This window comes from Rhinolophus sinicus, chromosome 1 (assembly GCF_057876585.1).
Source record: "Rhinolophus sinicus isolate RSI-liver-muscle chromosome 1, RSI-T2T, whole genome shotgun sequence".
Lineage (NCBI taxonomy): Eukaryota > Metazoa > Chordata > Mammalia > Chiroptera > Rhinolophidae > Rhinolophus > Rhinolophus sinicus.
The window spans coordinates 168,965,473-168,979,322 of NC_142501.1; positions in this window are offsets into that span (position 1 = coordinate 168,965,473).

Sequence of the window (13,850 nt, forward strand, 5' to 3'; positions counted from 1 at the left end):
ATGGGCATCTAAGCCATCAGACAAGAGGGTCCTCTACAGATCTTTCCTGAATAAATTCATCTGTATTCCTCGCTTCTGTTGAGAAGGTTGATTGGATCCATGGTCACATTCACGTCTAATCTCTGTAGCAAAATGGTGTCTGGCTATATCCTTGACGTTCTTTCCAGAGCATACTTTCCATTTTTTGCTATTTGGAGGTTGAGAATTTTCAAAATCATTAAGTGCTGGTTCCTTTACACTTAATAGTTTCTTCCTCCATTTATCTCTTTCCTGTCAAATTTTACTATAAGCAGCAAGGCAAAACCAGGTTATGCCTTCCACACTTTGTTTGGAAATCTCAGCTCAATATCCACATTCATCACTTACAAGTTCTGCTTTCCATCCAACAGTAAAAGATAATTCAGCAAAGTTCCTGCCACTTTATAACAATGGTCACCTTTTCTCTAGATCCAATGACGTGTTCACCATTTCCTTTGAGACCTTGCTTCACCAGAATTACCTTTAATATTTATATTTCTACTAACATTCTGTTCATGACAATATATGTATTCTCTAAGATGATAGGAGATTCCTCCATAGTTCCTATTTATTTCTAAGCCCTTACTTGAATTTCCCTTAATGCCCATATTTCTACCAGTAATCTCCTCAAGGCAATCTGGACTTTTTCTATCATATGCCTCCAAAGTTTTCGAACCACTACCCGTTATCCAATTCCAAAGTCATTTCCATTTTTTGGGGGGAATTTGGTATAAGAGTAACCCATTCTCAGTACCAAAACTTCTATTAGTTTCCAACAGTTGCCATAACAAATTACCAAAAATTGGGTAGCTTAAAGCCACAGGAATTTATTTTCTCAAAGTTCTGGAGGCTAGACATCTGAAATAAGAAGGCACAGGCTCCTTAAGAAAGCTTTAGGGAAAAATCCTTTGTTACCTCTTCCGAGCTTCTAGTGGCCTCCAGTTATATATATATATATATATATATATATATATATATATATATATATATATATATATATGGACACCAGTCATTGGATTTGAGGCCCATTCTAATCCAGTGTGACTTCATCTTAATTTAATTACATCTGCAAAGACCCTATTTCTAAATAAGGTCCCATTCATAGGTACCAGAGGTTGAGACTTAAACAAATATTTTTGAGGGACACAATTCAACCCACTACAAAGTGAGCTGCAGATTTGACTTTAAACGACTTGTTGACCAAAGTAATGAGGAAAACATGATTATTGGTAGAATTCACAATATAAACAAATTTCAGGAAAAAACATATAAGAGAGTATACAAAGCAGCAAGTGGTACCCTCACAGCATTCTTGGAGTATCACGTTCCTTTTTGCTCTTTTCTACAACATTCCTAGGTGGAAAAAGGCTAAAGTCCAATTAAGTAAAATAAATTTTGTGAGACAATAACAGATGATCTGTGATTTTTAATTCTTCAATGTTGACATTAACAAAACTCCAAAAATTATAACTGCTATTTGTGATTGAATTCTGATCTCTGTTCTGTGGGTTCAGTTGAAACCTAGTTTTATGTACTACTGAATAAATTTGGACATGTCTGAGGGATGAGTGGGGTGAGTCCTCCAGGAGGAGCCAAGGACTTCTTGGGAAAGACTCACTGTAAGGGAACAGGAAGCCAGGCAGACAAGATTAGCTTAATAGTATAGCCAGTACAGTGCTAGAATAGTTTATTTCTCTTAGATTTAACCCTTGGCCAGCCCTCAGTGGACTGAAGTGCATTCTGGAAAGAGGGGGCCTCTGAGTTTAAATGGAACAAGTTATTTAACTGAATCTCTTGAAAAACCGGGGCATAAGGAGTCCTGTTTTCATACCCAGGTGATTCAGTGTAATGAAAAGCACAGTAGGTTTTGGTATGTGGATGACTCCAGAGCACATAGAGCTGCTCTGGCTTCTCAGTGGCTCCAGCCACAGGCAACAGTGCACCCCAAGAGCCTTCCTGGGGTGATGGTGATAGTAGTGTGTATTGGCAGCGACAGTGCTCAGCAGAGGTGGAGTTCCAGGTGAGGTTGATGGTGTTAGCAGTGAAAGTGGTGCCCACTATAGGTAGTGGTGTCGGGCAAACATAGTGGATCTCAACAGGAAGGGGCAACAGCTGGTGAGCGTAGCCCAGTCCCGGGCCTCAGACCAGGGCCAATCTCATGTAGCTTCCCAGGCAGTGGATAATCCCAGAGGAGCCACGGCAAGAGATTACGAAATGGGAGTCATCATGTGATAACTGGGAACCTAGGAACACATGAGAAATTGTTCAGGACATCAGGAAAGTAACTTTGATGTGGAGGGTTAAGTTTAAAGAGTAAGGTTGAAAGTTAAAAAAGTAAAGCTACAGTGCCCTGAGGAAGGAAACAGGAGATTTTTTTTTTAATTTATTTTTTAAATTTATTGGGGTGATAATTGTTAGTAAAATTACATAGATTTCAGGTGTACAATTCTGTAATGCATCATCTATAAATCCCATTGTGTGTTCACCACCCAGAGTCAGTTCTCCTTCCATCACCATATATTTGATGCCCCTAACCCTCATCTCCCACCCCCCACCCCCCTTACCCTCTGGTAGGAAACAGGAGATTTTAATACATACGTTTTCCTTCTGGAATTGCTTAAGATCATTTTTAGTTTAATCAGAATCTACAGCTGTTTTTATGTGGTCCAGTTCATGATGATACTTTTGTACTTGTGCGAATGGATTTTCATTTAGTAGTCAAGAGTTCTGTGTCCTTTTTTGTATTCCTGAAGTTCTTTATCACAATAGCAAGAAATTTTTTTTCTTTTCTTTCTTTTTTTTGTTGTCCTCTGAGAGTTTTAATCACCATTGAAAGATTCAAAACAAAACAACAACAAAAACAAACAAACAATAAAACACCCCAATCTATGGTACTTGGCTATGAACATGGACTAAAGTGCTAGACACAAATGTCTGAGTCACAGCCCAAAAAGTTACTTGTAGGTACATATACCCAGTGCTTTGATTTCAGAATTGGTCAATTCTAAATTGAAGGACGTTAGCAGTTGAAGTTCAATGCCTGCTATGTTCTTGTACCTTTAATCTTTTGTGCCTACATCCCTATCAGGGGCCAGATTATCAGAGGCTACCAAAAAGTCCTGATAGGGTCTTGCTAATCACTGATGCCATTGAACACTACTAGAAATAAATTCTACTACCTCTGAATCTAAATTATACCAATCAAGCCCTTGGAGGATGGAGTACCTATTCAAAATCCTTTTTCTCCCTGGAGGAAGTATAGCAGACAATTGATGAGTCAGACAGAACTGAATTTAAGTCCCAGCTCTGAGACTTCCTAGTTCTGTGACCTTGGGCAAGTTACTTAACCTCTCTGTGTTTCCATGTCCTTATCTGTCAAAGGAGATGATAATAATACCTATCTGATAGAATACTTTTGAGGAAAAGATATGATGTTTGCATAGTGCTTTGTCCAGTGCATGACTGGACTAGGGCTCAATAAATAATAATAATAATAATAATAATAATAATAATAGATAACAATGAAGGCCAGCAATAAGGAAGCTGAATGATGCTGGAGATTGTCATGGAGCCTCTGCAATAAGAATTAGAACGCCTCCTCTTTTCACATAAACTGCTCTGTGAGGGAGATGACTTTCAGGCACAGGGATAAAACACATCCTTTTAGTCAAGCTCTGTAAACACAGCAGCTGCTCACATCAATCCCTGGAGTCCTATGTCGCTGTCTTTTCTCAGACAGAACCCTCATTGAATTGGGGGGAATTGGGGTGGGCTGTGCACTAGCAATGTGAGCTATGTGGCTGCTCTCTTCTGACCTCACCTTGGGATAGACACAGAGCCCAATCTCTCAAATTGCCTGGTGTCTGGATCTCTTGCCCCAATGAGACACAGCTGGACTTTGTAATGTTTCTGTGCATTTGACTTGCAGGATGTGTCTTGTTCACCAAGACCGAAGTTTATACTCGGCCTTTCTCATGGGTGAGGTCACTTTGCTGTTATTAGCCAAAAGCCTCCCTCCTCCAAATCTGTCTGATGTTTTCTTGGCTGCAGTGTTAAGTTCTCAGAGCAAGATGTTTTAGACTAAGAAGTACTGTTTGTGTACTGACGCAATCCTATGCTGGAAATTTGTTTCAGTGGTTGTGTTTTCTTCTTGGTTTTGAGCAAGGGCATTTGTATTTTTGTCAATATTATAGTTGTGCAAGAGCACTGGATTTGTTATAGAGATTTTGCGTGGTCTGGTTATACACACAAGTGTTGGTGACAATGCAACTGAGGCTTGATTTCTAGCAAAAGGTTAGACCAAATTAGGACTGGTTAGTGTCTACGCTGGCATTCACTGGCTGGCAACTCAAACGGAGACAAAACAAACGATTTGCACAAAGCCTGTTCTCTCTAGTGTAATATTTCTCAAAAATTTCTTTTATTATCACTCTCCCAAAGGGCCCTTTGAACATTTTTTTCTGAGTGTTCCCCGCCCCCCATGAAATTGTAATATCACAGATATACTGCTTATCCATTTATGTACTATATCTATGGCTATGTTTTATATAAATATAAAAATAAGATTTTTTTGCCCTTCCCAAGAACCAGTTTTGCCCCTTTGACTGATGAGCCTCACTAGTTGACTAAAACACAACTCATGCCAAAAAAAATACACAATTTACTGTGATGTAATCAATGGACTATTATAATTTATGCTTGGAGAAACTGAGTCATTCATATTTTTCTGTTCAACTCTGTATAAACATTTGCAACAGTATTCATTACTCTAAAAAGTTTATAAAGGAACAAGGCGGAGTAACTTTTTGAAAATATTATGGTTGTTTTTTTGAGGAAATGCAGTCAAATTTTTTATAATTATAATTTTTTTCATCTTGTTAGTACTTGTCATGTTGTATGTGAATAGTTGTTTGAGGTTCAGCAAAAATAGCAGGACAAATAGCTCTTGCGCATGCGTTCAATACCTTCTCACTGCCTACGAAGTCAATTGCGAACTTAGGGGCCAGGAATTTAAAGCTAGCTGCCACTTTATGTGTTATCTTCCCTTCACTCTCTTTTCCTTGCTTGGTAATTTTTTATTACAAATAATTTTTTATTGTAGTAAAAAACATATAAGATAAAATGTACCATCTTAACCATTTTAAGTGCATGGTTCAGTGGCATTAAATACATTCATTCATAATTCTGTGCAACCATCACCAGCATCTATCTCCATAACTCTCTCCATCTTGTAAAACTGAAAATCTGTACCCATTAAACATTAACCCCCATTTCCTCTTGTGCCTCAAAGCCCTGGCAACCACCATTCTACCTTCTGTCTCTATGATTTTGACTGCTCACATGAGTGGAATCATACAGTGTCTTTTTGTGACTGGTTTATTTCACTTAGCATAATGTCCTCAAGGTTCATCCATATTGTAGTTTATGTCAGAATTTCCTTCCCTTTTAAGGCTGAATAATATCCCACTGTATGTACATACCACATTTGGCTTATCCATGCATCTGAGAATGGACACTTGGGTTGCTCTTATATTTCAGCTATTGTAAATAATGCTGCTGTGAACATGGGTGTACAAACATCTCTTTGAGACCCTGTTTTCAGTTCTTTTGGGGATACACCAAGGAAGGGAATTCCTGGATCATATGGTAATTTTACATTAAATTTTTTGAGGAATGGTCATACTCTTTTCCACAGATGCCATATGATTTTACAGAGGCTATACCATTTTATATTCCAAACAGCAGCAAACAAGGGTCCCAATTTCCCCACGTCCTTACCAAATTTGTTATATTTTGTTTTTTTCTTTCTTTTCTTTTTTCTTTTTTTGATAGTAATCATCCTAGTGGATGCTACAGGAGCTGAGTGAGAGGACTGTTGAGGACAGAACATTGTGACATTGCTCATTCATAGGCTCACCAGGAGTCAGAGCTAACTCAACAACACATTAAAACACACACATTCTAATGGGTCTGAGGTGAACAGTATATTATTTTTGATAAAGTGCGTAGAATACCTGATGCAGAGTAAGTGCTATATGCACATTTGTCCTGCACTACATAAAATGTGTGGACTCAGAAGAAGCAGCTCATCAACTGTCACCCTTCACTTCCCATCTCTGGCTTTGTCCTATGTCATAGGGAAATAGCATATTAATTTAATTTTTAGGGGGCATTTATCACTTTTATCATGTAATATAGTTATGTGTATATGGTTGTCTTTCCCCTAAGATGCTATTTTAAGGCAGGGATTATTTCTTATATAACCTTGATTTTCTAGAGTGGCAAGTACTCAATAAAGATCTGTAAAATGAGCACCTGTAACTTCATTAATTGGTTCATTCATCAGATCAATCCTTCCCACATTCGCCAAAAGTTCCAAATCTATTGGTGTGCTAGTTGAAGGGAACCAAATGGAGAGAACGCAAATATAATTAAGGAAGGGTAAAGTGCAAGGAGTGACCAGGCCTCTCATATATTTGCATCAAACCTTCCCCCTTTAGCTCAAATGTTGAGTTTCTTAAACATTGATCAATGAAAATTTAACACAAAGTCTATTGAACCTTGTTTTAAGATGTTAAACATCCTGTCATTTTTTTTTTAAATTGGCCTGACATTCTAGAAGGACTAGAGAATGAGTGATTTTCAGATTATCTGACTCAGATGAAGAAATCTGATTGCTCATTTGCTTTACTGGGCTCCTGTGTGCAATCGGTATATTTCAAAGTGGCCACAAGAGGGGAGTATGAACCACCATCTTCTTTCACAAATGAATGGAACCCATGAGTCATTGTCCAGATGAATGCATGTTCTACTCTGAACAATAGTCAATTGAATAATCATACTGCTTCCTGCTGATTGTCAAAGAATGAATGTGGATTAGTCCTGTATGTGTTCACAGAGAATGTAACCGTCAACTCTCAGCTGTCCAATCATACCACAATCCCCACTGAAGAAATATTTATGAAGGAAGGCTTGAAGGACATGCAGTCCCCCTCCATTATTAATACCTTTGTATTAAATCATAACTCTGAGAAAACTGTGTCCTTGGATTACCTTGTTTTGCCCCAATTAGAATTGTTTATGTTGAATGGTGATCTGGCATGTTGTCATACGTCTATATTGAGTAATGCTTTAAGAAAACAGTTGTTTGAAATGTATTATATCAATATAAGGATGCTGCCTACAAATTCACACAAAACTATGGACCCATGGGAAAAATTTTGCTCAAAACTCGGACAAAGAAAAAGCTATGCTTTTCCTGGAAAATGTGTTTGCTTCTAATTATTGATTTTGTAAATATTTTAACTTTTCATGCTTCTCTCTTTTCTTTGACCACTGGGAGGCTTCTGTTATTCAATAAATATTTATGGAGTGCTCCTTATATGTCAGGCACTGCTGGCGGCTGGAGATACGATATGGAGCATGAGCAGAGGATTTTTGTCCTCATGAAGACTCAAGTTTAGTGGAAGAGGCAGATAGTCATTAATCACTCAGATGAACATGTAAACTACAGACTGAAAAGGGCTGTGAAGAAAAAGGAACCTTGCTCTGAGAGTGCATAACAGAAAGACTGGACTTAATTTGAAAAAGTGCCCTTTGAACCCAAGGATGAGTAAGAGTTACCTGGGGACGAGGGTCAGGCACTAGCATTCTTGACCAGAAGGGGAGAGCACCCTGCATTCTGGCAACTGGAAGAATTCCAGGGAGGCCGAAGTGCAGGCAAAGGTGGAGGAAGGTATGTCCTTGAGAGGACAGTGAGATTTTGTGGCCTGTATATGTGTTTCTGTTTGCTAATCTTACCCAGGCTATTGTGAACAATGGCTCTCCCTGGAGCTGGGCTGCTGTGAGCTGCCAAGGGCTGCTGTGCTGTCGTGGGCTACCGTGTGCTGCCAGGAGCGGCCAGTGGCCAGCATGAGTGGCCAGCAGCCAGAGTGAGTGGCCAGCAGCCGACAAGAGCTTCTGTGAGCGGCCGGCCAAGGACCGGTGACTGACTGCCTCAGTGCGGGGGAGGGCAGAGGGGGGGGAGCACAAGGCTCATAGTACCAGCATGGGCCAGGAAACTGTGTCCTACACAACTAGACTGAGAAACAATGGCTTGAACCAGAGTGTGTGTGTGGGGTGGGGAGGGAAGGGGGGTAAGTGAAAGAAGGGAAAACAAAACAAAACAAAACAAAACAAAACAAAACAAAAACCTTCATTTTGCTTTTGTTGAGGATGAGAATGTGTTCGTGAAAGATTTCTAGAGGAAACGTCTGTGGTGAGATGTTCTTCAGTTCATGTATTGCCCTGGTTCTTGATATGGAGTTGAACCGAGGCTTTCATGGGGACAAAACAAAATATTAACATTGTTTACCTTTCCCAGTCAGGAAAAGTTCTATTTCTGAGCCCTTACTCAATGTAGTAAAACATGTTTCATTGAACAGAGGGGGGAAAAAGAAGAAAGAGGAAACAATTTGGAGCTACCAATTGAACACGGTTATAAATAAGGTTACTCACTCATTCTGCCTTAGCCAGCAAAGCTCCTTCTTGAGCTTCAAAGCATACCAGACACATTGCTGCCACAGGTCTTTAGCCCTGGCTGTTCCCTCTACCTGGAATGCTCTACTTCTGTATAACCACATGTCTGATTTGCTCGCCTACTTCTAGTTTTTGATTGAATGCTATCTTGTCAAGAGAACTACTTTGATCATCCTACTTAAAATTGATGACCCCCTTGTACTCCTCATTCCTTTTACCCTATTTCAGGGGTTGACAAACTATGACCCCCTTTTTTGTAAATAAAGTTTGATTGGAACACAACCATATATATTCACTTGTTAATATCTTGACTATGGCCAATATTGCCCTTCAATAACAGTTTGCTGACTCAATGAATGAATATAATGTGTTCCACAAAGATTAGACAGTGAGTTATGATCATTATCATTATTTTAATATATCCATAACTTTTCTTTCATTTTTTAAAAAACTTTTATTTTATTTTTTACCCCCCTTCTTCCGCCTCCCCCTCCCACTCTGGGTCAAGCCGTTGTTTCTCAGTCTAGTTGTGTAGGACACACCTCCCTGACCCATGCTGGTATTATGAGCCTTGTGCTCCTGCCGGCTGAGGCAGTCAGTCGCCAGTCATTGGTGGGCCACTCATAGCAGCTCACGGCAGCTCTCACAGGCTGCTGGCCACTCAGGCTGACCACTGGACGCTCATGGCAGCACATGGTAGCCCAAGGCAGCACACAGCAGCCCACAAAAGCACACAGCAGCCCATGGCATCTCACGCTGGCTGGCGGCCACACACGTTGGCCGCTGGCCACTCATGGCAGCACAGGGTAGCCCACGGCAGCCCAGCTCCAGGGAGAGCCATTGTTCACAATCCTAGCTGTAGAGGGTGCAGCTCACTGGCCCATGTAGGAATTGAACCGGCAATTTCAGCGTTAGGAGCACGGTGCTCCAACCACCTGAACCACAGGGCCAGCCCCATAACTTTTTAAAAGGCAGGGATATGCACTACACCAGCATATATTCTTAACCCAACGTCTAGAAAGTTGTGAATATCACAAGACTCCCTCACTGCAGGAAGCATATTCTTATAGGTTTGTCTCTGAGCCTTATATACCTGCTCACCTCTACTAGAACACCTACACGATTCCAAAATAAACACTAGAGAAAAAGACTTTTATAAAAGTAAACATATTTTGCAGCTCTAAGATGTTTGGCTTTTGTTGGGGAAGTGCTATTTTCATGTTCAGACAGAGGAATGGCTATTTTTACACTACAGCCAGACAAGACTTAACTATTGAGCTAAATGGGTAGGTGCGTTTTCAAACTGCATCTTTATTTCATTTAAAAGAAGAGGGAAATGGATAAGCTCACTTTTTGACCAAAGAAATAAAAGGTTCATCCTTTCAGTTCTTCAGCAACTAATAACATTTTTTTTCATATGGGTTACATGTCTTGATCATACCAACAAACATCAATTTATTTAAAATAGTCTCTTGTCTATGCAAAATATCCACATAATCACTGCCAAAGCTTTAGGGTTGGATTGCATCTAACCAGAATTCTGAAATTTATTTTTAATTTCTGCTGACCTTTTAAATCTCCACTTCAATTGTAGTTTAAAAAAGTACAGATATATCAGCCTCTTTATTGTTTTTAGATAGTTTTTGAGGGTGAACATGAGCTAAATACTATGTACAGCACAACAAGGTCACCTCATGCCAGCCAGTCTCAACCAGGGGTAGTTGTGTATTTAGCAAAATCTGGAGATATTTTTGATTGTTATGACTGGCATGTAATGCTTATCAACAATGCCAGTAATACTGCTAAATGTTCTATAATGCCTAGGATAGGTACCTCCTGCTCCCTAACATCCCAACAAAGAGTTTTCTTGTCTATAATGTTAGTAGTGCTGATATTGAGAACCCCTGTCATATAATATAGTCAACATTTTCCCTTTTCCTTTCTAAGCTATTTGCTTTCTTGTTGCTTTGGTGATGTCTTCACATGTAATCTAGGGTTTATAGTACTGTGTTTCCCCGAAAATAAAACCTAACTGGAAAATAAGCCCTAGCGCAATTTTTCAGGATGACATCCCCTGAACATAACCCCTAATGCATCTTTTGGAGCAAAAATTAATATAATACCCAGTCTTATTTTCAGGGAAACATGGTAGGTACCCATTTCCTTCTTCACTGGAAGAAGATAATAACCATAAGTCACCATAAAACATTCAGGCATTAAAAATCCATAAGGAAAATAATTGTTACTATTCATTATGAGAGAATTATATGTCTCCAGATTTTATGGCTATATTGTCTCAGGGCTGGTTTTTTTGTAATGTTCAAATCATTTAGGGAAGCTTAAAGTCTGTGTGTTAGTGGTCCCTTTATAGGGTCAAAGAGAGAAGGTCACAGAACACAAGATGCAGAAATTCACATAAAAAATCCACAGCTGACATGTTTGCTCTTCTTGGTCTCTCTGTAGCTGTCCTATTCCAAAGTGTTTCTCCTCTCTCCATCCTTGTCACTGGCCTTCCTAGTTCCTTTCTCTTCCTGAAGGATAGCTTTGCTCCAACCTTTCATGCCTTCTCCCTTAATTTGCTGGTATTTCACCAGGTTTCTTTTGTTACTCAAGCATTCCTTTGGGGTCTCACTCTTCACCCAAATTGCTTAACAATATTTTTTCTGGATAAATACAATGTCCTTATAAGATGAACTTAAGTGAACAAAATGTACTTCATAATACGAATGTGACTATTTCCCCTGAACGTTTAATAATTTCATCCCACTTAGCCCTTCTCAATTAAATATTGGGTAAATAGTAAGTAGTATAAAAATGAAAACCAGAGAAAAGATTCACTTCACCAAAATATTTATTTGGGGCTGAAAAGGGAACTTTGTGGTTTTAAACCAGGTTCCTAATATCTAAGACACCTGAATTCTCAAACTGTTGCTGGAGAAACTGTGTTTGCTTGCTTTGTAATTTTATTGAAGTCTTGGGTTATGGGGACATAACATTGGCATAGTCGTAGTGCCTGCTACATAAATGGAGGACCCAACTACTAAGCTTGCAGGGTCATAACTTCTTATCTTCAATATACAGATCATTTTCTCATAAGAGTTTATGGAAACTAAAAGAGTATATCTTAAGATGGGATTATATGCATTTCTACATAAGTCTCTCATGAATTTTTAAGGGGAGATTAGTGGTTAGGATATAGCACAAGGCTCTTCCACTTAACAAACTGGAAACAATTTAGATGTAAAAGATTGAGTTGGATAAGTTATTGGTCCTCCCCATATGTTATTTCTTAGGTTTGTATGTTTTCTTAAAAGAGGAATTTAATTATCTATATCAATTAAATTCAAGAGAAAATGTATGAGGTGTGATTAAAAAATACAGTGAAGGTGGCTGGTTGGCTCAGTGGTTGGAGTGCGGTGCTCATAACACCAAGGTCACTGGTTCGATTCCCACATGGGACTGTGAGCTGTGCCCTCCCCAACAAGATTGAAAACAACGACTTGACACAGAGCTAATGGGTCCTGGAAAAACACATCGTTCCCCAATATTCCCCAATAAAAATTAAAATAAATGAATAAATAAAATAATCTTGCTTTAAAAAAACATACAGTGAATGTTTAAATAAAAAACATTTATTACAGTAAAAGACACATTGCCATTAATCCACCTCAAAATACTCCCTCTTGCTTCAAACACACTTATCCCATCATTCTTGCCACTTTCTGAAGCAGTTCTGGACATTTTCTTTTGTGAGTGTCTTTAGTCTTTAGTTGCGCTGTCATGGCTGCCTCGATGTCCGGAATTGATTCAAAACGTTTTCCTTTCATGGTCATTTTTACTTTGGGGAAGAGCCAGAAGTCGCTTGGTGGCAGATCTGGTGAATAAGGTGGGTAAGGACACAGAGTAATGTTTTTGACAGAAATTGCCGTGTACCAGAAGAGCTGTGTGACACAGAGCATTGTCATGATGGAGTATGAAGTAAAGATACTCATGAAAGAGGACTTCCAGAGCTGCTTCAGAAAGTGGCAAAAGTGATGGGATAAGTACGTGTGAAGTGAAGGGGAGTATTTTGAGGGGGATTAATGGCAAAGTGTCTTTTACTGTAATAAATATTTTTTATTTAAACATTCACCGTGTCTTTTGATTACACCTCGTAATTTACTTTCCATTTGCACTCAATTTAACATCCAAAGTCCTTGCATTGGTCTACAAGGTCTAGAGGCTATGGCTGCCATGATCTCCATGACATGATGTCATTTCCTACTATTCATCCCTTCACCCTCACTTACTCTGTTCCACAACACTAGCCTCCTCAAACCCTTCTGACACAGTCTGGCCTGGGGCCTTTGAACTTGCTTTTTCTTATGCCTGGAGTGTTCTTTCCTGGTTTATCCACTTGGCTCGCTCTCTCCCAACCTCATATTTTTGCTCTAAATTCTCCTCAGTGAGACCTCAGTTGACCATGGTATTTAATATTGCAAACCACACCTTTGTCTTCTTCCGTCAGCTCTCTTGATCCTTCTTTCCTGTTCAACTTTTTTCTTTCTTTACATGGTAATGATCTTCTAACAAACTAAGTAATTTATTCATTTATAATGCATTATTTATTTTCTCCCCTCTGCTAGAATGCAAGATTCTGAATGGTAGGAATTTTTGTCTGTTTTGCTTACTAATATATCTCAAGAGACTAGAACAGTGCCTGGCTCATTCCAGACATATTTGTTGAATAAATGAATGGGTTGATTAGGCATAGGCAGGGAAAGAGAGCTGCAGTTAGGGCAGGGCCCTTTATGAGGAATTTGTGACTGTCAACAGGGCAGCTTAAAGACACCACAAAACAAGGATAGAAAGAAGACAAGGGAGAGAGGGTGTGATGTGTATTGCATTTTACAATTTTCCTAGGATTGACCTTACTGGTGGGTATCTGAAGTGTGGGGAAATGCTTGGATATAGGTGCTTATAAACAGCTGTTTCCTGTGTATTCTAGGAGTGTGTGTGTGATAGGGAGAGGAGAGAGGCAGGAAGACATTGCAGAGGTACTAAGACACTTCCCATCATTCACTTGACCTCTCAGACCTTCCACCTCTATACACTCAGTCTACGTGCTTGTACCTGCAGCATGCCATCTGGTTTTATTTTTATAGTCAGACAAAGATGACAAACTCAAGATATCTCTGGATACAGCTAGGGCCACAATGAGACAAAACAATTTCATTTTTACCAGACACAAGACAAAAATGACTCATCAGACAAAACAAATCTACTTTTCCAAACCCACCTGTTCCCCCTTGGGAAATTCTTTTAACTTGATATTC